Below are 27,308 nucleotides of genomic sequence, written 5' to 3' on the forward strand. Positions count from 1 at the left end.
TTATAAATATGTATAATTTATACAAATTTATAGATGTTTTCCTAGATTTTTTCTATTTTATTTCTATTTCTATTATATTTTCCTAGATTTTATATGTATATATTAAATATATTTACATGTATAGCTACCAGGAAATTTGGGGAGGGAGGCAGCAGCTGTAGGAGAAAATAAAGGACTTTATGTGGAAGGTGGTGCTTGAGCTGAGCCTTGAAGGAAAAGAGGGATTCTTAGAGGTGAAGATGAAGAGGGAGGGCACTCCTGGCATGTGGGGACAACCTATAGAAGGACACAGAGCTGTTTGAAGAAAAAAAAGAAAGAAAGAAAGAAAGAAAGAAAGAAAGAAAGAAAGAAAGAAAGAAAGAAAGAAAGAAGGAAGGAAGAAGGAGGAGGAAGGAAGGAAGGAAGGAAGGAAGGAAGGAAGGAAGGAAGGAAAGAAAGAAAGAAAGAAAGAAAGAAAGAAAGAAAGAAAGAAAGAAAGAAAGGGAGGGAGGGAGGGAGGGAGGAAGGAAGGGAAGGAAGGAAGGAAGAAGGAAGGGAAGGAGGAAGGGAAGGAGGAAGGGAGGGAGGGAGGATGGCTTGACCATATGACCATATGGTAATGCACAGGCAGGTAATGGAAAGGAGGGTTGGGCCCAGATTGTGAAGGGCTTTAACTGAGCAGCAGAGGGGTTTATGTTTTTGTCCAGGGTCATAAAGCTAATATATGTCAGAGGCAGGCCTTAAACCCAGGTGTTCCTGACTCTGAGGCCTGCTTTCTATCCACTATGCTTGAATACTGTTGTTGTTCAGTCATTTCAGTCAGGTCTAACGCTTCGTGACCACATTTATTGTTTTCTTGGCAAAGATACTGGAATTATTTGCCATTTCCTTCTCCAGGGGATTAAGGCAAACAGAGATTAAGTGACTTTGCCAGGGTCTCACAGCTAGTAAATGTCTGAGGCTGAATTTGAACTCAGATCTTCCTGACTCCAGGCCCTTCCCGACCTAGCTGTTTACCTAATTAGCATATGTCTACTGATTGGTTCCTAGAAGCACAGAACTAGACATTGGAAGGGACCTTCAAGATCACCTAGTTCAACCCCCTCCTTTGATCAATGAGCCAGCTAAGGAAGAGAGAAGTGCTGCAACTGGCCAAGGTCACAGAACTAGCTCATAATAAAGCTGAGACTGGAATCCTGGCCTCCAGTCAGTCATCTTGCTAATAATATATAATAGGAGCTCCTATTTCTATAATGCTGTAAGTGCTTATACTTTGGCCCACAGATAGTGAGTGGCTGAGCTAGGATTCAGACTTAGATCCTGGGTCTCTCAGCTCCCTGCTCTTCCCACTGAGCCACCCTGGAGCTGGATGACACATTAACCACGAGCAGAAATGAAAAGAATTAGGCTCATTATAGTAGTACTTACTAGTAAGGATGTACCATTTTAGTTCCATAGGGAGTCTTTTGTTTAAAATCAGGCCTAGGTACCTGCATCCTATTTATAAAGGTTAAAAAGATAATTAACAGAGGGAATTTAAATTATTTGCCCGGGAAGTTGGTAATGGTGTCTCACGCAATGCCGCCGTGACGGATTTTACGGCTGGACGCTGCTTGAACGACGACGACTTGAGTGTTCCCTGTGAAAGCATTCCAGGTCAGTCCCCGTTTAAAAACCACCTCGTTAATGTACTTTAATTAAAACATAAATACTGCATTGCTACCTCAGTAGGCATTCACTCAGCTGGAACTAACTGTATTTGCTTAATCTACAATTTTGGATGTATTAGCAAAAATAAATGTTGGTGGATGGAAGTGCCTGATTACATATCTTGGGTAAATTGGTGATAATGAGTCAAGAGACTTTGTGTTCATTCACATATATTAGAATAAGAATCATTATGAAATTAAAGCTAAGATTAATCCTGCTAATGACACCATGGAGCATCTGGGAATACGATAACCCAGATGTCAAATTCACTGCGCTACTGTGCTGTTATTTGATAGAGTAACCCCTTGAAGTGTTCTTCTAAGGCGGCTGGCTGGTACCCCACAGTCCCAGCACTTGAAATGCAAATGAGTGACAAGACAGACTAATAATGAAAGCAGATTCTAGCAGTAAGGAAAATGAATAAATTAAAAAAAAAAACCCTGAACCACTGATAAGAACAAGCAGCAGGCACCCTGATGTCCTCAATTAGGGCGGATGACACGTGCGGAGCGTTTCTCTCTAATAAAGCCCTCACTCGGTATTCCAAAGCGCACGATTCTAACACTGTTAACATTTTAATGTCCTGGGCGTGCGCGGTAACATTAATTACAAGATGATTTGGATGACTTCTGAATCTCTTTTATGTCTTCCGCTGAGGAAAAAGCAGAGTTGCAGCTTTGATATCATAAATAAAATGGGAGGCTTGCCAAGCTTGAAAGCCATGCCGAAGCAATTCAGCTCAGCCAAGTTCCCCCAGAAACCTTTGCAGCACAGCAAAGAGCAGCCGCCGGCATTTAGAAAGGGTCAGGGTCTACACACGGTCGAGAGGGTACCTTGTAGTGACCCCAGCGAATTTTTAATTTTTCCCTTTTTTCCCCCCCTCGTTAATTCTTCTTTGGGTTGATCGTTTTAATTACTAATGAGCTTAAAGTTCAAACAATATTTGCCTGAGCACAGTTTGCTTTCCTAATAGCTGTTTTCAGGAGTGGTAACTCAGATGTGACCAGGGCTTGTTTGTTTGGTTTTTCCTATATTTTCAATAAAACAATAAATATTTATTAAACACCTACTATGTGCCAGATACTGTATTAAGCACTGGAGATAAAAAAAAAAGGTAAAAGATAGTCCCTGCCCTCAAGGAGCTCACAATCTAATGGAGGAGACAACAAACAAATATGTACAAACAAGCTATATAAGTATGAAATTATTAACAGAGAGGAGGCACTAGAATTAAGAGAATTTGGGAAAGGCTTCCTTCCTATAGAAGGTGAGATTTTAGCTGGGACTTAAAAGGCAAGAAGACTCATCTTCATGAGTTCGAATCCAGCCTCAGATACTTACTTATGTGACTCTGGGCAAGTCACTTAACCCTGTTTGCCTCCGTTTCCTCATCCATAAGATAAGCTGGAGAAGGAAATGACAAACCCCTCCATTATCTTTGCCAAGAAAACTCCAAAAGGGGTCACAAAGAATTGGACTTGACTGAAACAAGTGAACAACAACAAGCTACAATGGGCAGAAGAGATGTAGAATATTTGGTGCGGATGGAAGGATCAAGTGAGGGCTATTTTTTTCACAGTGGGGGAGATGTGGGCATGCTTATAGGGAATGAGCCAGTCGACAGGGAGAGACTGAAAAATAAGTGAAAGAATGGGGATGACAGATGGGGGCAATCTGTTGGAAGAGATGGGATGGAATGAGGTCCTTCCAGCGAGTACAGGGGTTGACCTTGGTATGGAGGAAGGCTGTTTCATCATATTAGACAGGGGTGGTAAAGGAGAAAACAGCAAAAGGTATCTGAATGATATTGGATGAAGAAGAGAGAAGAGGAAGCTCACAGCAAATAACCTCCATTTTTTTCTGTAAACTATGAGGCAAGGATCTCATCTAAGATGGTCAAGGGAGGGGGCACCATAGAAGATTTAAGGAGGGTTAATAAGTTTTGGAAGAGCCACTGTGGAGAGTTGACTAGTGAGTCGACAAGGGAATATGTGTCCATGCTTCACTTAATTAGCTATCTTCTTGCCAACCACCTTACCAAAGCATGAGCACCTCCCCTGACCTTTCTACCCCTTGCATGGAAGCAAAAGTAATTACTTACAATGCCAGCATTACTCTGGAAAGCATAATCAAGTCAGATCAACAATACTATTGTATCTAAAAAAGGAGTACCAGTCAACTGCTCCCTTCTTCCATCCATCTCCCTGGGATTTCCCAGACCAAACCACCTTTGCTGGCCACCATTTTCCAACTCTTCCCATCTTCCCTAGTAGAAAGTGAGCTCTTTGAGGGCAGGGCCTGTTTTGCTTTCACATTTGTACTCAGCATGTTGCAAAGTGCCTGACATATAGTCAGGACATTATTTTTAAAAAATTTTCATTCATTCATCTTCAATATGAGATCTAAATTCTTCAGGACTCTGATAACCTAGAATTATTCTTAGGATGAGTCACTTAACCTTATTTGGATTTAGGGTTTCTTTAATCAATTAAGTGACATGGTTGTATTAAGCCAGAGGTTTTCAAAATGTGGTTTGGTGACTCCTAGGGATCCCCAACACACTTTCAAAGGATCCATGGGGTAAAAGCCATTTTCATATTATTACAAAGATGTTTTCATTTATAAATATGGTAAATATCAATAGATAATACCCACATGAACAAAAGCTCTTTGGAGGAGTTCTCAAGTGTAAAGGGGTCCTGAGACCAAAAAGTTTGAGAACCAATAGATTAGATGATGTCTGATATCTTCCAGTTCTAAATTCATGATTATGGGCAAAGCAAGACAAATAAGGCAAGAGAGAGAAGGGAAGGAACACACATGTGTCAAATAACTACTATGTGCCAGGTACTGTGCTCAGTGTTTTACAAATATTAACTCATTTGATCCTCACAAAAACCCTGAAAGGTTCAGAGAGAATGTGAAGTATCCCTTAATCACTGGAAATATGAACCAAAGGTCTCAAAGTTTAGAAAAAGAGGAGAGACAGAAGATGCAAGATGGCAAGTGGAGGTAAGAGGACAGATGTCAGTACTTTCCATGATCCTATGTTGAGTAACATGCTACCTACAGTTAAACACATTCTTTCTATTACTTTGGGGAGAGAGAGAAAGACAGAGAGAGAGAGAGAGAGAGAGAGAGAGAGAGAGAGAGAGAGAGAGATCTATTAGAGAATTTATCCAGATAGAAAATTTCTTAGGTGTTTACAAAGTGCCAAGCACTGAATAAAACAACAGACATACAAAAACAAGAGAAAAAAGTCCCTTCCCTGAAGAAATTTACAGTCTGTCTATGGGGAAGACAAAAGCTAAAGGGGAGATAGAATTTTGGGGAAGAGGGACAGGAATGGATGGAAGGGAAAGGCAGCTGGTGTGGAGGTAGAGCAGACCGGAGAGTGAGCCAAAAGTGAAGAGGCGATATCCCCTTGCCAAGGTCATGTAACTAGAGATCAGTGAAATATAGCAAATTCAGGGAAGAAATTAGATTTAACTAGTAAAATGGGAGTTGAAGCTGATTCTGATTGGATCAATCAACCAGTAATTAACAGCTCACACCACCACCACCACCACCACCACCACCACCACCACCACCACCCCCATTCAGCAAGTTGAGGCTATCCAGAGAGGTGAAAGTAAGGGATAAAAGGTTGTCTTCTCTTTAAAAATGATAATGAGCTTTCCCAGAAGGCAAAGTAGACTATCTTTTACCTACATTCTTACCTGGTCTTTAACTACTGAATGGGTGCTGCCTCAGACAAAAGCTTTAGCTTTAAAAGGCTAAGGTCTTCCACTGCCTCCTGGGCCATTGCCAGTCATCCTGACCTATATCTTGCCATTGGACTCCAATGACCATTGGAGGAGAGACTGAGGCTGATGACTTTGCTCAGCTCTGCCTCACTTAAATCCAATTTACTTGCAACCCTCTTGATGTCATTGGTCCTCTTTGAGAACAATGGAAAAACAACAGTATATAACAGTATTTACATGTCCAATGGGATGAAGGGCCATGACTGCCAAACGAACATAGAACTCCCATCTTCCTGTCCTTATTGAAGGGGATCAGGTTAGGTGCTAGTAGTTCCACTTGATAGTTATGAAAGAATAAGGTCTTCATCTTGCTATCCTCTGTTCTTGTCAGCTTATGTCTAAAGTATTCCCTTCTACTCTGGGCACCACATATTAGGAAGGATATCAATGAACTACATAATATTGAGATGCCTTCATGTACCAGCTGAACTGACATTTGTCAGGTATGGGTAATCTTGTTCAGGATGACTGGGTTGGGCTTGATGACGTTTGAGGTTCCTTTTAGCCCTAAGATCCTGACTAGTAAACTGGAGTGTTCCAAAAAGCTTTTCTGGCTTCTTTCAAGTCCCATATAAAATTCCACCTTCTATAAGAATCCTTCCCTGATCCTTCTTAATTCTAATACCTTCCCTCCAAAATTATCTCTCATTTATCCTATATACATATTGTTTGTACATAGCTGTTTGTATGTTGTCTCCCCAATTTGCCTGTGGACTCCTTGAGAGAAGAGACTGTCTTTTTCCTTTCTTTGTGGCTCCAGCACTTAGTGCAGTGACTGGCACTTAGTAGGCACTTCATAAGTGATGGTTGACTGACTGATGATTGACTGGGAGACTTCAAATTTTTACCATTAGAAAAAACTGGGGAAATTTCACCCAGAGAAGAGGATTTTAGGGAGGAACATAGCAGCTATCTTCACGTGTTTGAAGACTATTATATGGATCGATTGACTTGTTTCCAGAGAACACAATCATAAGGAATGAATGGGAGATGTTAGGAGACAAGTTTATGCTTGAAGTCAGGAAAAATTTCCTAAGAATTAGAGATATCCAAAAATTGACTACCTTAGAAAGTTCTCTTTTTTCAGAGATTTTCGATAAGAGGCCAATTGTGTAGCACTTTGGATTTGTAGTCAAAGAGCATGAGTATGAATCTTGAGTCTGCCACTTTTAATGTGGTGAATTTTGGCACCTTGATCTCTCTGGCCCTCAATTTTCTCATCTGTAAAATTAGGAGAGCAGATTGCACTAGATGACCTCAAAGTTCTCCTTCAACTTGAAATCTCTGAACCTCTGATCCAATGACCTCTCACCACTTGTCAGCTAGGTCATAGTGGTGATTTTTTTCCTGGCATGAGTTAAACTTGGACTCTAAGATCCCTTCCAATGCCAAAATGCAATGATTCTATCAAGAAGTAAACTGAGTCACCTCAGGAGATAATATATTCTTTATCATAGGAGAGGCATTGGATAGAGTGCTGGGCTGGAGTTAGAAAGACTCATCTTCCTGAATTTAAATCTTACCTCAGACTCTTACTAGCTGTGTGACCCTGGGCAAGTCACTTAATCCTGTTTGCCTCAGATTCTTCATCTGTAAAATGAACTGGAAGAGGAAATGGCAAACCACTCCAGGGACTTTGCCAAGAAAACCCCAAGTGGGGTCGTAAAGAGGAAGACACAACTGAAGAACAACCGTATGACTACTTTTCAGGAACATCGTAGAGGGGATTTTTATGGAGTCATATTTTAGACTCATGATGGTTAAGGTCCCTTCCAGGTATAAGATTCCGTGATGCTCCAGTGGCTTTTAATCTTTTTCATCTCTAATATTTCCTAACCTTGGCTCCATTAGAATTTCTGTACAGAGACACATTAACTTCCATGATCAACTCCCTCTCTTTGAATAGCCTACAACTGAGGGGTCTGCAGTTCTCCCTTAAAACTCTCCTGTGACAGTTTTAGAAGTAGTTCCAACCATATGTTTAAGTGGTATCACTTGAGAGCTTAAAGTGTTTAGGCAGCACATGAGACTCTCATTGAAAAGTGCCCAGAGGAAGCAGTTTTCCTAATTTCCATCAGCCAATTCACAGGCTATTTGCACCTGGCCTACAGAAATGTTCTCCTCTATCATCATGTCCACAGTTTGATCAATCCATAGGACATTGGAAACAATTTTCATCTTCGTCATTATTGCTTCATTCTTCTTATCTTGTCTGACCAAGCTCAGATAGAAGGAGCCCTGGGAAAAGCCTCCCTCCTGCTAGTGTTCTTTTATACTGAAGATTCTGAGGACTATTGCACAGGTGGATGAAATAACTGCTTTTTGTAATAGAATAAACATATGAGGATATAAATTCATTTTCTGTAGCATCACTGAAAGCATTTTGGAGAAAACTCCAATAGCAGAAAGGATAAGTAGCATATCCTGTTGCCCTACAATTTTGATTTCTTCTTCTAGGTTTCTGTGTTGTGAAAGTGTCTTATTCCACATAATTTTGAGTTTCTGAATATTTGGAATGTCAGTGGCTAATAAAAATATTGTTTCTTATGCCCAAAGGGCTATAAAATGGTGTATACCCTTTGATCCAGCAATAGCACTACTAGATCTTATCCCTAAGAGATCATAAAAAGGACCCACATGTACAAAAATATTTATAGCAGCTCTTATTTGTGGTGACAAAGAATTGGAAATTGAGGGGATGCCCATCAGTTGGGGAATGGCTGAACAAGCTATGATATATGAATGTAATGGAATACTATTATGCCATAAGAAATGATGAGTAGGTGGATTTCAGAAAAACCAGGAAAGATTTACATGAACTGATGCTGAGCGAAATGAGCAGAACCAGAAGAACGGTAATAGCAACATTGTGCAATGATCAACTGTGATCGACTTAGCTCTTCTCAGAAATACAATGATCCTTGTGTGTGTGGTTTGTCCTTCATTCTCAAAGAAGACCATGACATCAGGGAGATGATGACATGATTTGCAGTTGAATTGTATTTGAGTGAGGGAGGGCTGTGCCAAGTCACCAACCTCACTTTCTCCTCCAGAGCCATCTAGGTCCCATGGCCAGATATAGATCAGAGTGACTGGAGATGGCCCAGGATGCAGTGGGAGACCTTGGCCCTTTTAAGCTAAGGTTTTTCAGGTTCTCATTTAGAGTGAGGCAACACCCATTCAATAATCTTAGACAATTCCAAAAAGATTCATGATAGAAAATGCTATCCGCATCCAGAGAAAGAACTACGGAGTCTGAATGCAGATTGAAGCATACTATTTTCACTTTTATGGTTTTTTCTTTCCATGGTTTTTCCCTTCTGTTCTCATTCTTATTTCACAACATAATTAATGTGGAAATACATTTAACATGATTGCACGTGTACAACCTATATCATACTGTTTATTCTCTTGGGGAGGGAAGAGAGGAGAGAGAAAGAAAAATTTGGAACTCAAAATCCTATAAAAATTGGACAAATAAAATACTATTAAGTGGGGAAAAAATAAAAATAAAGACATTGTTTCTAAAAGTTTATGGACCAATATTATGTCTAGGTAGTTGGAGACAATAGTTCTGGTTGTGATAATGGTCTTAGATATAATAAAGTTTATTTGTTGAATTATCAAAGATAATCTGGAGTTTGCATTTTGTAGTATGGAGATTTCTCATCTGTTAGTTTGCAAAAGATAACAAACACCTGGTGCATAATTCTAACCAGGAGGGCATGCTTTGCTAAGTATTTGGTAGACGATAATTTTTGTATATTGTGCTGATGCTTCTACCATTTCTACTATTCCCTTTCATCATCTCTACTTATCTCTAATTCCATGTTCCTTAAAGATAACCTGTCTAGAGTTTCTGGTGGCAATGACCTGGTTCTGAACTGCCATCATAAATCATAGACTTGTTTTGATAAACAAATTTGCATGACTCAGTCATTTGTTAGATACTGCTTTGTTGACCTATTGTTGTTTGAGTTCATATGAATTTCACCTAGAGAGCTTTTTGATTCCATTCTTGGACCTTAGCCATTTCACAGCCTCTATCCAGAGATTAGCCCCTTTTGGTTACAACCAACAAACCAACAGTGTATGCCTACTATCATCTTTTCCTATTGCTCATTGAAGTGGTAAGCTTGTTCCAAAAGTATTTGCACACATTTTTAATCAATTTATTATATGCTCTGACAGCATCTATCATTCCTATGCCTTCTTTTTGACACGGGACTGTTTATCTTTCCCTAGCTGCCTTAAGGTGATGAGTTCAGTATTCATTAGCATTGTATGGGTTATTTGTTGAAATCAATTCCAAATCATTTATTGTCCATTTTCCAGTCCTGAAATTGTATGTTAAGCCTGGCTTTGCAGAGGAGTTAATTGCTTTAAATGTGTACTTCCCATTAAGCTTTGATTTCAGGATGCCAGTAAGTCTTTTTATATATCCAGCCAATGCTTTTTCCTCAATAGTTTTGTCTTCAATGTACCTGTTCTGCAAAAGACCAAGGTATTTGAAGGCATTACCTTTGTTCCTTGGTTCATTTTGACTTCTGTATTCAAGTTTGAAGCCATATAGATTGAACTCTATATCTTTCCTTGGCATATGTTAAGAATTGTATACTTACTGAGTTCAAATGATATTATGACATGCTCAAAGATTCCACAATGCAGAAGCTGTTAAACATGGCTTTTGGTAGAGCTATGTAATTTTATATCATCCATATATAACAAATGATTAATATCATGTTTTGGTATGACCCCCTCTTTAACTTAGAAGCTATATACAGTTTTATTAGGAGAATTACTATTGGATTTAAAGCTAGACAAAAATCATACATGCCTTGCTCTTGAAAAAAGGTTGTGTTTTCTATCAATTGTTCTTAATATGATTGTGTTGGTGGTATACCTTAAATAAAGAAGATATAATGTACTATTCTCATTTTACTTGCTTCTATTTTATATTTTTGCAATGAAAAGTTCATGAATGCAGAACCTGATCAAATGCTTTGTAATACTAAAAATAGGTGTGGAAGAAACACCATCCTTGCCACACAAGCTAAGCTAGTTTTTATTTTCCCTAAAATGACAATTAAACTATCCTTAAGACTTAATTGGTCCAGGAAACTATGGCTCAAATTGTAGTAGCTTCCCAGTTACTTGAGGCATATAAAGCCTTAAGGAGGCCCAAAAGAAGTTGGGACCTCTCAGGCTTGACAGACTTCTTATTGTTTTGCCATCAATATACCCTCCTGCCTACCTCTAGAGAAAAGAAAAGCTGCATCCACCTGAATTAATGCCACATCTATGCTGATTATCCTTTCCATGTTATTATTAAATAGACTCCCTTTGTTAAGTGGCCTACTAGTGTTTCTTTTTTTCTAATTCCAAGCCTGAACCATCAGACTGGCTTGAGTTAGTTCTGGTCAAGAACAACAGTATAAATATTAAAATGTCTCCTATCAGTTTGTTCAATAATTACTGAATCAATAAGAAGTTGTCCTTTATACCCTGCTATTTGTTTGGTATACATTTTTGTTACTCAGACAATATATTGTTTTCTTAAGAGTGTTTGTAATAGGTTTTTATTGATACAACTGTGAATATTTTGTATAAATTATATAAAATTGTCCTATATTTGGAAGAGATAAAAGTGTTCTCATCTCTTAGTACTAAATATGTCACTTCTGTTAGGAAAGGCAGGATCAGGCTTGTGCATGAGAAGTAAAGTGGTTTGCTTATAATTCACACACTATTGTAAAGTGTTTGGGCTAATAATTGTGAATGTTATCTAGCTCTATCACCTTCCAATTTTGTAGAAAAGTTAGTGTCATTCACCTATTTTGACATAAATATCCTATCACTTATTATATGAATGGTGCATAAAGTCCCTGTTTTGTGTTAGACTCAACTTGTATTTTTATTGTGGTGGACTTCTTGCAACCAAGGAAACAACATGAAACTTTCTACATCCTTTTTCAGGGGTTCTCTCACTCTCTCTTCTCATATCTTTTTTTCTCAAGATCTATATAGAACATTATTTTATATCTATTGAGCTTTTACATTTTTTTCTTTGTGCTTTTTTGATATTTTATATCCCTTTAAACTTTTGTGGATAATTTTCTGCTCGTTTCTTTCTTGTTGACTCTAATTGGGTGATGTAGTGTTCAAGTTTTCTACTGTGTGTACTAGATACAGTTGATATTCACTTCATCTTCCAGTGGTTTGGGGGGTTGTTTGTTAGCCGTCTTAGATGACATCTGCCTTTGTAGGGCTTGATGCCTGTCCTAAGAAGTGTTTCTTAATAGATCTATCTTTCCTTCTATGGTTCCTACTTTAATAGCAAATGCTACATATATATATATATATGTGTGTGTGTGTGTGTGTGTGTGTGTGTGTGTGTGTGTGTATTATTGTGTGCATATGCTAAATTTTTTATATGCCAAATGGAGGGGGGAACATGTTCATTCATGGTGGTCACAGCAAATGCCAGGTTTTCATTATTCTGTTTTGGTACAGTTGCTGTGCTATTTGGAGATTTAGCCATCAAAAGGGGCTTTTAAAAATTCCAATCTAAGGATGCTCATCACCTTCTCAAACTCTTTTAAGATATTGGAATTGTCTTTGCCATCTGTTTTGTTATTTGACAGGATAGTTTGCCTTAAGTGAAAATTTCCAATAATCTCACGTTTTTCAACTTTTCCTTGTTGGATTAGTTACTCTTCAATTTCAATTCTTACTTTGTCTCTTCCAGGTTTAAGGATGAAGTTATTTCTTACAATTGTGCTGCCTGCGTTGGCAATATATTTACTGTAACTCAGATCTGATGATACCATTGACAAAGCAACATGAAGCCCTTACCTAAAACTGGTGAGATCTTGTTCCAACATTACTATGATACAGTATTGCACAAAATGAAAATCTTCAGTCCACTTCATGGGTACTCAAAGTCTGCCCAATTTAATAATCAGTCCCATCCATAGTGAAGCATTTCCAGAATATTGTTGCTTTTATTTGATACAACTTTTCTTGCCCTCTTATGATGTCAGAACAAGAGTGATACCTGCTCTACTATCCTCTGTGATAAGTGGATCACCACAATGATTTTGAGTATGGACAGCCTACAATCCCATGCTGCCCCATTCATTCCAGGGCTCACTCTTTACTCTCCTAACTTCTTTCTCCACCATGACCCAGCAGCCTTCTCACCCTGGAAGATCACCATACCTCTAAAATACATTCCTCTGATTAATCAATTCTTCTTGGAACTTCTATTTTAAGGAAAGTGACAAAGTCAGTCATGTTCATGTCTTCATTCCTCTGAACTCTGACTCCCACTTTTCAGCTTCCTTTTATGTGTTGTGTTCATCTTCATGTTGGCTTCTTGAGGGCAGGAACTCACTTTTTCAGCTTGTATTTGTGTTCTCAATGCTTGACCCAATACCTGGCACATACTAAGCACTTAATAAATACTTGTGAACTTGACTGAATCTTGGGTGAAGTTGCATCACACTGACCAGGTAATTAACCCAGTCACTGCTTAAGCCAAAGGTCAATTCACCAGCATTACAGGGTTCCTTCCAGGCATTCAAAGCTATTATAATGGCCTTGAGCAATCCCCTCTGTACATCACTCTTCTTGGTACTTTCCCATTTGGCTATGGCCTTCATTTTCTCATGGCACAGTTGGTGGGGTAGGCTTTTGAGACAGTGATCATTACTGTTATTATTATTTCATTCTTCTCATCATTTTCACTGGGCTTGAGATGGAAATAATTCCCAGGAAAAGTTGTTATACTGTCTTCATGAATGCACTGCTTCTCAAAAGGAAGAGAATAAACATTTATTAAGCACCTACTACATGCTAGTCACTATACTGAGCACTTTACAAATGTTATCTCCTTTGATCCTCACAACAACCATGGGAGGTAGGTGCTATTACCATCACCATTTTACAGATAGGGAAATTGAGGCAAACAGAGGTTAGGTGACTTCCCCAGGACCACATCGCTAGTAAATGTCAAAGACTGGATTTGAACACAGGTCTTCCTGACTCCAGGACCAAGGCTCTATCCACTACTCCACCTAACTGCTAGTAGGAGTACTCCTGGATATGGAGCATTCCCTGCGTAGAAGAAACCTATCAAATGCACTATCCCCAACACCACCTGCCACTGATGGGGAAGTAAACCCAAGACTTCTGGGAATAAAAGTGTAGCCCTGACTGACCTCCCCCTCCCAAGACTACTGGCTTTCAAACTAGCCCCTACAGACTTAGGAAGATAGAACTTGCACCAGGTTCTGTAGGTCCTGAAGTACTCCATCCCCTTACCCCCATAAGCCACAGCTAATGAAGAACTGGCAAGGAAAGTTCTCATCAACAACATCCTTGGCACTGTCACATCATTTACCATCAGAAACGGTTATAGTTTTATGCATGGAAATTAGACTAAAGAAGATGCACTGCCATTGTTTTGCTGCTATACTTTAAGGACCATTGGGACTTTCCATCTGATCTGCTACTTAAATCTTTTCTATTGTTGTCTTTTTGATTAGAATGTGAGCTCCTAGAGACCAGGGAGTGTCTCTGCTTTTCTATTTGTATCCTTAGTACTTAGCACAGTGCTTTGCACAGAGTAAGAACTTAATAAATGCTTTTTTTATTCATTCATCATTACCTCTTCATCTTTTTTTTCAGTGGGGTTCATGGAGTACAAGAACTAATCTCTAGCTTGCTCTTCCCCTTCTGTATTTATTATTGTACAAGTGAGTAAAATGACTGTTTTGTTATTGAATGAGAGAGTTGGGATGTATGGATATATAATCATTTGTTATTTATTGCTACTATAATAACAATGGGCATTTACATGGTGTTTTAAATTTTACAAAGAACTTTGCATACGTTATTTCATTTGGGCTTCATAATAATCCTATAAGGTAAGTGCTACAAATATTCTTATCTCAATTTTATGAATAAGGAAACTAAGGCATTGAAAGTGAACAAGTAAACTCAGTCTATTAAGGGCCTTCCAACTCCCAATTCTCAACAGCCTTTTCACTGGCTGTCCTCCATACCAGGAAAGCGCTCACTATTCATCTCTTCCTCCTCCTTTTCCTTTCATCCTTCAAGACTCAGCTAAAATCTTATCTTCTGCAAGAATATTTTCCTACTTCCTGCCCTAGTTACACATACACACACACACACACACACACACACACAGACTGCTAGTGCCTTCCCTCTGAGATTGCTTCAATTTTCACCATATGTGTATATATACATGTATGTGTGTGTAATGTACACTATATATGTTTATAGATAGACACAAATATGTATGTATATCGTATATTATATACATACAGGATACAGGTGCATATGGTCTGTCTCATTAGAATATGAGCTCCCTCTAAGCCAAATATATAGGAATACAAGCCATTCCCCAATTGAGAAATGGTCAAAGGATATGAACAGGCAGTTTTCAGAGGAAGAAATTAAAGCTATCTACAGGCATATGGAAAAATGCTCTGGATCGCTGCTGATTAGAGAAATGCAAATCAAAACAACTCTTAGATACCACATCTCTCCTGTCAGATTGGCTAAAATAACAAATCAGGAGAATGATAAATGCTGGAAAGGATGTGGGGAAATTGGAACATTGTTGCATTGCTGGTGGAGTTGCGAGCTGATCCAGCCATTTTGGAGGGCGGTGTGGAACTATGCCCAAAGGGCTATAGAAATGTTCATACCCTTTGACCCAGTAATACCACTTCTAGGGTTGTATCCCAAAGAAATCACGCAAGCGGGAAAAGGACCCATATGTACAAGAATATTTATAGCAGCTCTCTTTGTGGTAGCCAAGAATTGGAAAGCAAAGGGATGCCCATCAATTGGGGAATGGCTGAACAAGCTGTGGTATATGAAGGTGATGGAATACTATTGTGCCATAAGAAATGGGGATGATGCAGACTTCATAACAACCTGGAAAAACCTACACGACATAATGCTGAGTGAGCGGAGCAGAGCCAGGAGAACGTTGTGCACAGCCACAGATATGTGGATTCCGTGAGGACCAACCCTGACATACTGCGCTTCTCTCAGCAACCTAAAGGGGCAAGGACAACTCCAGGGGACTCACGATGGAGAATGCTATCTTCATTCAGAGAAAGAACTGCGAAGTTTGAATACAGACTGAGGCACACTACTACATGCTCGCCTTTTCTGCTTCTCTTTTGTTTTTGGTTTTGGGGTTTTTTTTTTGTTTTTTTTTTTTGGTTCTGTTTCTTCTTTCTCATGATTCATTCCATTGGTCAAAATTCTTCTCCACGACTTGACTAGAGCATAAATTAATTCAATGCGAAGTTATACATGACAGTTATATGAGACTTCATGCCGTCTTGGGGAGGGAGGGGGGAGGGAGGGGAGAAAAACTGGAACTCAAAACTATGTAGAACCGTGTGTGGTAAACTAAAAATAAATAAAAAATAAATTAAAAAAAAAATCAAAAAAAAAATATAGTGTCTGAAACACTGAAAAAAAAAAAAAAAAAAAGAATATGAGCTCCCTGATAGCAGGAACCATGTTATTGCCTTTCTTTGTGCCATGTACCTGACACATAGTGTTTAATAAAAGAGTATTGATGACAATGATTATAATGCTTGCAAGTGATGCCTAAATTTGCTTTTCAGAGACATAGGCATATGTTGGAAGGAAGGCACTGGGTTTAGTTAAGAGTGATCTTACCAAGGAAATGCATCAGGTGAGTGTAAAGTATGGAGGCTGATCCATAGCTGAGCTAGATGGTGTTTCAGGGAAGTCTCTGTGATCCACAGGTGATAACCTAACCCCCTACCCAGCAGGCATATTACTCACTTTATGCATCATCAGGCCACAGATGACTAATCCAAAAGGATGTTGGGACAGTGATGCAAGTGATTACCAGCACAAATTCTGCAGACCATGGGAAGTCTGGCGGTGGGACCAACACTATCATCTTTGAAGACAAATAATCTAGATTTTTTTATTGGGGGCTGGGGGCATCCATTCAACCATTTCCACTGATAAGCTTCACGTTTTCCTTCTCTCTTTCCCTCTTAGGGCTTCTGCCAGTTTTTTTTATATTTTCCCATGTCCTTTTCAAGCTTCCTAACAAGAGGTTCCTCAATCAGTCTCATCCAATTAGTATTATTTTGTGCCTGGCTGTGACAAGGTAACTGAAAAATCAGTGAAAACAATGGCAGAACGGCCTGAGTTCTCATGACTGAGTAGGCTCCTAGGTGTCTTTTAAGCAGAATAATTTATGGAAACATTCTTTAAACACAGACATTTCCATTTGTCTCACCTTCACTCTTGAGGGGCGCAGAAACACCAAGAAATTTCATAGTCTGTCTTTAAACTGATGTTTCTTAACCTCTTCCTCTCAGGATTCCTTGGATACCTTGGAAGTCCCTCAAGGGTGGGAAGTCAAAGGGCACCTCTTTGCTATGAATCTAAATAAAATATGGTCATTGAACTTTCTGCTAATCCAAAAGAGGAAATAAATATCTAAGAAAAAATATACACACTCTGCTTTTCCACAAAGGTCATCCAAGGAATAGAATGGAGAGAAACTCTTTTGTTTCTCCCATGACTAAGCTTAAGCACCGTTTTCTGCTCGGAGCCTTTCATGATCCACCTCCTGCTAATAGCCAACACTCTTTCACCAAAACCATTTTGTGTACGTTATATGTGTGTTTGTTCACTTTACACTTGTGCTGCATATATTTCCATATGTATACATTGGCTCTCTCATTAGAATGTAAGCTCCTTGCAAGTAGGCATTGTGTCTTTCTTTGTACTTCTATTCCCAGCAACTAGCACAGTGCCTGACATATAAGAGGTTCTTAATAAATGCCTATTGGTTAATTGATGTTTCAAGATGTTTGCTAACTTTGAGCTTCCCATTTTATGAACTTGAATATTTATAGGTACCATATCTATAGAAAGGGAATCCTTCCAATTGTCTGTGTTTGATTTCTTTTCAGCGTGTATCTATTGAATGAATGAATTAATGAATTTATAAGTATTTATTAAGCACTTACTATCTGTTAAGCACAGTACAAAGTTCTAGGAACACAAATACAAAAGTAAAGACAGTCCCTGTCTTCATGGAGTTTACATTCTAAGCCATCTACAATAGATGCCTCTTATTAACCCCTTATAATCTGGCTTCTGATCCTATTGTTACTTATTGTTACTAATGATCTCTTAGCTGCCAAATCCAATGACTTTTGCTTAATCCTCATTCTCCTCAACCTTTCTGCAGCCTTTGAAACTGTCAATCACTCTCTCCTCTTTGATACTCTCTTCTCTCAAGGTTTTTGGGACACAGCTCTCTCCTGGTTCTCCTCCTACCTATCTGACCACTCCTCTGTTTTCTTTGCTGGATCCTCCTTCAGATCATATCCTCTAACTGTAGGTGTTCCTTAGGCTTCTGTCTTCTCATCTCCATCTATTGTACTTTACTTGGTGATCTTACCAGCTTCCATGGGTTTAATTACCACCTCTATGCTGATAATTCTCCAGTTTACTTTTGCTACCCCAATCTCTCTGCTGACCTCCAATCTTGCATCTCCAACTGCCTTTCAGACATCTCAAACTGGATGTCCAGTAGATATCTTAAACTCAATATGTCCAAAATAGAACTCATTATCTGGCACTCAATATATAGAGGTATGAGACATGCTTATGGTCAGGGACCTTGTTGTCTAGTTAAGAAGACCATGCATGTGCATCAAGAGGTAAGTACTCGACAAAGTCGCGCTTGGTACATGCCAAATGAAAAGTATAAGGATTCAGAAGAGGATGTTGCAAAAAGGCTTAAAGAGGAGATGGGATTTAAGGGGAACCTAGCTCTTGCCTTCAAGAGGCTTATAAAAGCTAATAGCCTAGACAGGGAGGTGAGACAGGTGCTCATGAAATAACTAGAGAACAGCACAAGACAATACAATTAAGTTTGAAGATACGTGAAACAAATGTTGTAGGAGGTGAGGAAGGAGAGAGATCTGTAGACTTGGATATCTTCAGTTTGCTAGGATGTCACTTTGGAGTTTAGATCCTAATATGAACTTTAGTAGAAGTCAATTCAGAAGCTTAACAACCCATGAGAAGAGGAGAGTCAAAAGACAGTCCTGAAGAAGAGAAAATGAAAAGTTCCTCCTTCATGGCAGAGAGGTGGAAGACTATTCTGGCAAAAGGTTAGATAGATAGATAGATAGATAGATAGATAGATAGATAGATAGATAGATAGATAGATAGATAGATAGACAGAGAGACAGATAGACAGATAGATAGATAGACAGATGTGGTTATAACATAGAATGTCCTTGCTTAAGTGTATTTCTTTGTTATAAGGCAAGGCTAAATCTGGAGGTAGGAGGAGGGGTGGGAGTTTCTTGGAAGCTTTTTAGGAATGACCATGATTTTTTTAATTGCACCAATAAACCTTTTGTTCAGTTGTTTATCAGTCATGTCCAACTCTTCATAACCCCATTTGGGGTTTTCTTGGTAAAGATACTGGAATGGTTTGCTATTTTCTTCCCCAGATCATTTTACAGGTAAGGAAACTGAGGCAAACAGGGTTAAGTGACTTGCCCAGGGTCACACAGCTAATAAGTTCTGAAGCCAGATTTGAACTCAGGAAGATAAGTCTTTCTGACTCCAGTCCCAGCACTCTATCCCCTGCACCACCTAGTTGCCCTAATAAAACTTTAAAATAAGAAACAAAACAAAAAAGAAGAGAAGGGTCAGGACCATTTATGTTCTCTACAACCCATAATTATGACTCCAATAGGTGGGTATGCAGTCCCAAAGACCAAAGCTGTCATTATTATCCCATTATGAATCTCTCAACCTTTTTTAAAAAATAATAGTTCTTGGGATCATCATCATAATAATAATAATAACTGGCATTTACATAAAACTTTGAGGTTTAGAATGCTTTTTACAGACATTATCTCACTTGATCCTCACAATAGTTATGAGCTAGAAGTGCTCTTTTAATATATAAGAAAACTGAGGCAGAAAGAGGTTAAGTAACTTGCTCTAAAGTTACACAACTTAGGTCAGAAACTGGCTTGAAACCCAGGCCTTTTCTGATTTCAAGTCCAATAGTGTTAATTCAATTTTTGTTTATTTCACTTTATTCAATTAACCAATATCTTTCTTCTCTTCCTCCCACCTTCCACCATTGAAAAGAAAGAAAAACCAAACCCTTACAACAAAACATGTATAGTCAAGTGAAACAAATTTTTAAATTGGCCACATCCATATGCTTCAGTTTGCCCTGAGTTCATTGCCTCTCTGTCAGAAAGTGGATAACATGTTTCATCATAAATCCTTTGAAATAATATATTTTCAGTGTTTTGATTAGAGTTCTTAAGTCTATGAAAATTCTTTGTAATCCACTCTGCTATCCTGTTCAATTTTATAGGTAAATTCAAACCATTCACATTCACATGCCTTTGCCCTCCCCATACACCCCACCCAATGTATTCCTTTCTTCTTTTAAAATCTTAAAGCATAATGAAATCACTCTTAGGTCCTCTGTCTTATTAGATTCTCTCTGTGACCCCCGATGATCACGGGATTTAAGGGGACACAAATCAATCCTCCCCTTAGAATATAACTATTTAATCTTTGTTTAGTCTCATGATTTCACACTCATATTTATCTTTTTATGTTTCTCTTAACTTCTGTGTTTCTATTTCAACGTTCCTACTCAGCTCTGGTCTTTTTATCATGAGTTCCTTTTTTTCTCCTATACCTTTATATTGAGTTTTGGTTGGTAAGTTATTCTTAGATGTAAGCCTATATCCTTTGCCTTCTGCAATATAAGTCCAAGCTCTCCAGTTCTTTATTGTGGTGGCTGCTAAATTATGTAGGATTCTGATTGTGGTTTCTCTGCATTTGAATTGTTTCTTTCTGGCTGCTTGAAGTATTTTTCTTGGACTTGGAACCTCTGGATTATGACCACAACATTCCTAGGAGTTTCCATCTGGAGGTTTCTTTCAGGAGGTGGCCAGTGAATCTTTTTATTTCTACTTTACCCTCAATTTTCAAAGATCTGGGAAGCTTTCTTTTATGATTTCTTGAAACATGATGTCCTACATCTTTTTCTGGTCATAGTTTTCAGGTACCTCAGTGATTCTTAAATTAACTCTCCTTAATATGTTTTTTGATATGAGATACTTTATGTTTTCTTCTTTATTTTCCAGCCTTTTGACTTTGTTTAACATTTCCTGTCTCATGGAGTCATTACTACTTGGTCCCTTATAATTCTCAAGAAATCTGTTGCTTGGGTTTGGTTTCTCTCTCCAATTTCCCTCTATATCTCTCATTTGTTGATAAGGTAGCTAGGTGGCACAGCAGATAGAGTGCTGGGGCTGGAGTCAGGAAGATCTGAGTATATAATATGGTCTCAGGTACTTACCAGCTGTGAGATCCTGGGCAAGTCACTTAACTTCTGTCTGCCTCAGTTTCCTCATCAAGAAAATACAGATACCAGGGTTGTTGCGAGGGTAAAATGAGATAATGTTTTTAAAGTACTTTGCAAATCTTAATGTACTTTATAAATGCTATTATTATTATTATTTTCCTGTTGTTCCCCCTAGCACTCTCAGTTCATTTATAATATCATTTTAAAACTTTTTAAAACCCTCGCTTCATTGCTTCATTCTCTCAAGAATTCCAGTTGAACTTGTTTCTAAGCTATGTTTTTCTTTGAGGCTTAGCGTACATACATCATCTGGGTTTGTGGCTTGGGTGTCCCTGTCACCAGAATAGTTCTTATGGTAGAATTCTTTTGTGTTTGTTTCTTTGTTTGTTCATTCTTCCAGGCTTATTTTCCAAATCTCTGTGAACTTCTGGGCCCTGCTTGTTCCTGTTTTTGTCCCCTTAAAACCTGCTGCTGCTTCCTCCAATGATTAAATATTGTGTTATTCAAAGACCTCAGGGAACACTCAGGCTGGGGACCTGCAAGCTTTCAGTATACCCAAAGCAGTCTGATCCAGGTTGAAGTTGAATTTCTATCCTGGTCTTAGGTCTGAAGTTTGGATCTGAGTGGCATAACTGTGGACTTGCCCTGGCTGGATATTCAGTAAACTTTGGCTAAATTCAGCCACCATCAGTCAGTTGGAAATCTCTGGAGGGTCAGTGACAAACCTGTGGGCTTTACTCTGCTCTCATCTCCCCACCCTGGTTATTCTGCTACAGGCTTCAAACTGGGATAGGAAGCTAGATATGGGAAACCTCCCCACTCTTCTGCCAGTTTCTGTTCCTATTCCTTGCCCAGTAAAGAGCCTCAAGCCCAAAACCACTCTTTGCCCTGGACTCCACCCCAGGGCAAAGGTCCTCTCCTCAATCCACACTGATTCTGGAGAATAAACTACAGCCGCTAGCTCGGAGCTGTTACAGCCCCTTTCTAGTGGCAGACCCCTCTGCTAGATCTGAGGTCTTTTCTGTCCCTAGTGCACAGCAGTAGGCCCCATCTAGTATGCAAGCTTGAATGCTCTGCCAGTCACACTCCTAGCTCAACCCCATCCATAATGTGTATAGACCTGTTTGTCTCCCTATGACAACCTGGACTGGAAAAATAACTCACTGTATTTTTTTCTTTGATTTCTCAATCAAAAGAGTCTGGCATGTTTTCCAGATCTTTGTGGAATGGTTGTAAAGGATAATTGGATTATATTGCTTGCTCTTATTCCACCATCTTCACTGGTCTCCCTATGAGTTCTATATTTGCTATCTGCTATGTAAAGTATGAGAGACAGCATTGCCTAGTGAATAGAAAACAGGCCTGAGTCAAAAAGACTTGGGTTCAAATCCTGCCTCTCACTCAGAAGAGGCAAGACACTTAAATTCTTAGAGTCCAAGGCAACTATTTCAGATGCAAAGTAGTTGCTGATCTGCATTAGAAAAGGCAGTTTCATTACCAAAAGGTTCCTACACCAATGAAATCACAGGTTAGACAAAAAAAATTCAGTAATTCCCTTCATTTGTCCAGCCTTACCTTATAGCCCAGTGTGATCTCATTGATATGAGTGAAAAGGTGGCATCATAATTACGAATTCTTATTCATTTAAGGTTCCCAGCTCCAACTCAAAGTCTTTTCTCAGTACTCCCAGTGTTATTTATCCTTGGCAAGAGGGTCAAGAGGGAACCATTTTTCCTGGAATTGTTCTACGTCCCATGCATGCCTAGCACAGTGTTTGCTTGATGTGGCAAGTGCTTAATAGATGCTTGTTGAATTAAATTGAATCAGACTGTAGTGGTGGCCTTATCTTTTCTCTCTCTTTCCTTTTCTGGGACGAAAGAAATCCTTAATAAAAACTGCTTGTCTCAGGGGAAACTTCAATCTCACTGCCTCCTTCCAGGTGCCACACTTAATGCTCTATGTTTAACAACCCCTTGGGGATTACATTTAAATCCTGGAAAATCTTTGAGCAGCGATACACTGGTGACAGGAAACCGCCCTCCCCAAGGGAGCTCAGGTATGTGAGGAAGAGCTCAAACAATCAGGCTGCAGGGAGAGAGGGTGAAAGTCCAGTGGAGAAGAGCTCTTCAGTAACTATTCACAAAAGGAGATGCTCTCGTATCACTCCATCTCCATGGACTTAAGGTGATGTGTTGTTGACATACCTGAGGTTAGGGATTTCTTGAATTATAAAGTCTGGGAATATCTTAGGGTTAGAGATAGACCAGCTACTCTATTCTCCTCCCTACAGAGGGGATAACATTTTTGACTAACATCCAAGGGACTCCGCAAGTTGGTGCCACTAAATCTTGGAGGTCCTATCTCATACTTCTTTGGTCTGCACATTCTGCATAACACTGAAGCTGAACCATACCCCTGATATTTTCTCAGATCCATACCTTTTTTCATATGGATACCCATATCTAGAATGACTTCCTCACTCCCACCTCTTGAATTCTTCTTTCTACTTAAATTTTGTTGAATTTGTGATCTTGTCGATGTGAGTACTATTTTAATCTATGCAAACCACAACCCTTCCAAGCTTTCTCATCTAACTCATAGCCATTTCCTTCTACAAGCCACTCAAAGGGCTAGAGTACTTCCTTGAGATCTCTGAATATTTCATGGATAGCAAAGGAGCATATATTGATTCATCCCTTCCTCTCCCCACATGACTGGCCCACTTTCTTTTCAAGTCATATATCTGTCTATTGATGTCCAAAATGGCACTGCTCTTGTGTAATTAATGTCATATGCTATAACCTGCCCATATCCACAATATATCTCACCATTGCCCTTTGGGTGGCCCACTACTTAAATTCTCTAGAGACCATAGTATCCCATGACTTTCAAGCAGACATCATCAACAGATGAATATTGATGACTAAAAGATGGGCCTTTGTTTCAAGGAGAAGCTTAGGGCCATAAAAAGCACAGCACATTTTCCCATATGCCATCCAGGCTGCTCTCCTTTTCTCATTTATTTCTGGGCTTGGCTCATCCTCCTTTTTCAGGCTCTCTTCAAAGTTACATGTGCCAATAGACCAGCTCTATGGACTGTCTATCCAACTATATGTCCTAACGTGGACAATAGGCAGTCTTCATTCACTCGGCATTTCCTTTGTGAATTTAGTCTATGCTCTTTTGCATAATTGCAGTTTCAAATCAGGAGGCTCTATGAGGTTCTGAGAATTGGTGTAATCAATAAACAGAGATATCAACAAACAGAAACAACTGAGGGATTTTACCTTCAATGGGGAATTTCTTTTGGACATGCATTCTCTGCTGGGCATTCTCCATGACAGTGGCAACCATCATTGGTAAGCATGCATCTCCCTTGTTTACACCTCACTTGATATTAATAATCACAGGGTGATCAGAAAAATTATTTCTGTTATTAAATCTTTGAGGAAATTTGCATGACTTTGATATATGTACACGGGAAAGATTAGAGAACCTACTAAAGCCTCATTTTGCTCCACTGAGTCCAATTATTTTGTACCCAATAAAAAACCAACATGATGTGGTCCCATGTTCTCTGTACCTTTCACTCAATTGTGTGAAGATTATTTGTGAAACCCTCTTCCTTTCTCATTCAATATATTCATCAAAGATCTCTTTAATATGTGTTCGATTGTTCCCATAAGGATTTGGCAGACACAGAAAAGTAGAACAGCAAATTAAGCACTGGACTGGAAGTCAAGAAGAACTGAGTTCAAATCCTGCCTCAGCCAATTATTTCTGTGACCCTGGACAAGTCACAACTTTTCTCAGCCTCAGTTTCCTTGCCTGTAGAATGGGAATACTAGCACCTGGCCCATAGAGTTGTGAGAATCAAAGAAGTTGACATATTTCAAGCACTTTGAAAACCTTAAAGTGTTACATAAATGCTAGTTATCATCATTAGAATGTGAGCTCCTTGAGGTCAAGGACCAGGGTTTTGCCTTTCTTTGTATCCATAGCATTTAAAATAATGCCTAGTACATGTTGTTGTTGTTGAGTCGTTTGCAGTCATATCTGACTCTTTATGACCCCATTTGGGGTTTTCTTGGCAAAGATACTGGCGTCGTTTGCCATTTCCTCCTCCAGCTCATTTTACAGATGAAGAAACTGAGACAAACACAGTTAAGTGACTTTCCCAGAGTCATACATCTAGTAAGTATCCAAGGCTGGATTTGAACTCATGAAGATGAGTCTTCCTGACTTTCAGGCCCAGAGCTCATTGGCTGCACCACCTAGCTTCCCCATAACAAATGCCTAATAAATTCATGTAGATTGACATGGAAAAATAATCTAATAGTAAAACTCATTTCGGAAGTTAGGGAAGGTGGAATAATCTTTTTTCTGAGTAGATGGCTGATCACCAGTTTCTTAATGGAAGTGTCCAAGCTTAGAGACAACCTTGTAAGCACGAGAGGTCTGGAGGACCTGGGTCTATCAGATGAAGCTGGATGGCAACAGAGGATGTTTCTATATTGGAGAAGTCAGGTACCAACAAAAGGAGGAGATTAAGACCTGACCTCACTGGCCAGAAGACACAGACACTGAGGTGACAATACAGAGCCAAGGTGAAATGTAACACTGCCACAAACTGTTTTCTTTTGATTGTTGGTTGTGGTCCTTTGGGCTCAAAGGGGACCAAAATGACATTGCTATGTCAGAATCAAGGTGTATTGTGTCTATCTGTGGCTGATCAGACCCATATGAACTCAGAAGGCTCTACCACAGGTCAGACACAGTCTATGTGACCATTTGGAGTGGAGATGTCTTTAAATTTGTTTTCTGTTCTCATGGTGTTTAAGTATCAACTTCCCAGGGAGAGTAAAACAGTAGTTTGAAATTAAGTTACTGAATCTTGTCAGTACACACTTAGGAGTGTTTTATGCCTAGTATTTCTTTTGTGTGCAAGAAATAAATAACTGTGTTTATGTCTTTATTCCCATCCTCCATCCCACCAGACTACAAGCTCCTTGAAGAAAGCGACTATATGACTATGTATGCTTTATGTAAATTTTATATGAGTCCATTACCTTATACAGAACCCTACCCACAGAAAGTGCTTAATAAATGGTTGTTGAATGATTCTTAGACCTATGCCTGCTTTATTTTCTACTTCTCTCTTTGAACATAGTTCCTCATCTTAGGTTTAGATGTTCTATCTAAAGGGATCTTAACCAGAATTATAACCATCTGATTTCTCCTCTGATTCCCATAAAATCTCAGCTTTGTTTACAATCATTATATCTCTCAAATACACGGCTTATTTTCTGGGTTCAGTGATATTGAGCACCCATTGTGTATAAGGCATTGGCTTCAGATGACCTTGGCACCCTCATTCCCTTCCCTCCTCTTGGTGTCCACATCCCACTGGGTCATCTGAAACCAATGTCTTATACACAATGAGTGGAACCTCCAACTCTAGGCATTTACTGATCAACCAGATCTATTAGTGTTCTCTAGCCACTGCCCCCCTTACACAAACACACACACACACACACACACACCTGTCAAAACTGCTTTGTATCTACTTTAAATTTTGCGTTTATTTATCTGTGTATATATTATTTCCAAGCAGGTACTTTGTAACCTCCTCAAGTACAGTAACTTTTGTTTCTATCTTTGTATCTTTAGCACAGAGCCGAATGACTAGCACATTATAAATGCTAAGGAATGTTTTTGGAATGAATGAATGGAAGGAAACACAAAGATGGCTAAGACATAGTCCCTCCTTCCAGGAGCTTTCAGTCTAGTACCAGGCATAATGTATGTCCAATCCTGACAGTAGATTGATTCAAGCAAAGCTGGATGACCACTCATTAACTGTGTTACAATGCGAAATATTTTTAGGTGCAAGTTTGATAAGATGGCTCTGAAGTCTCTCACATCTGAGATGCTGTGATTTTGATAAGTTAGGCTGTGATCAGAGGGACAGAGATGGTGAAAGAACTAGGATCATGTCATACATGGATCTGTTGGAGACACTAGGGGTGTGTAGTTTCGGAGAGAAAAGACTTGGGGATGGGGGAGGATGTTCAGTGGTTTTTTTAGTTGAATCAGAGAATCTTGAAGTTAGAAAGGACCTTTGAAGTCATCCAGGCCAACTGCCTACTTGAAGCTTGCCTTTATAGCATCCCTGATAATTGGTCACTCAGCCTCTCTGCTTGAAGACTTCCAGTGATGAGGAGCTCTTCCTTTATTTTCCTCTAAGTGTTAAAACTATTTGCTATAAATGTGAATCATTGGATGTAGAATCCCTATTGCATGTGGGGCCTTCTGATTGCACCAATACCGTGCCAAGGGCACTGTCTGTC

The sequence above is a fragment of the Trichosurus vulpecula genome, chromosome 4 (genome assembly GCF_011100635.1).
Source record: "Trichosurus vulpecula isolate mTriVul1 chromosome 4, mTriVul1.pri, whole genome shotgun sequence".
NCBI lineage: Eukaryota > Metazoa > Chordata > Mammalia > Diprotodontia > Phalangeridae > Trichosurus > Trichosurus vulpecula.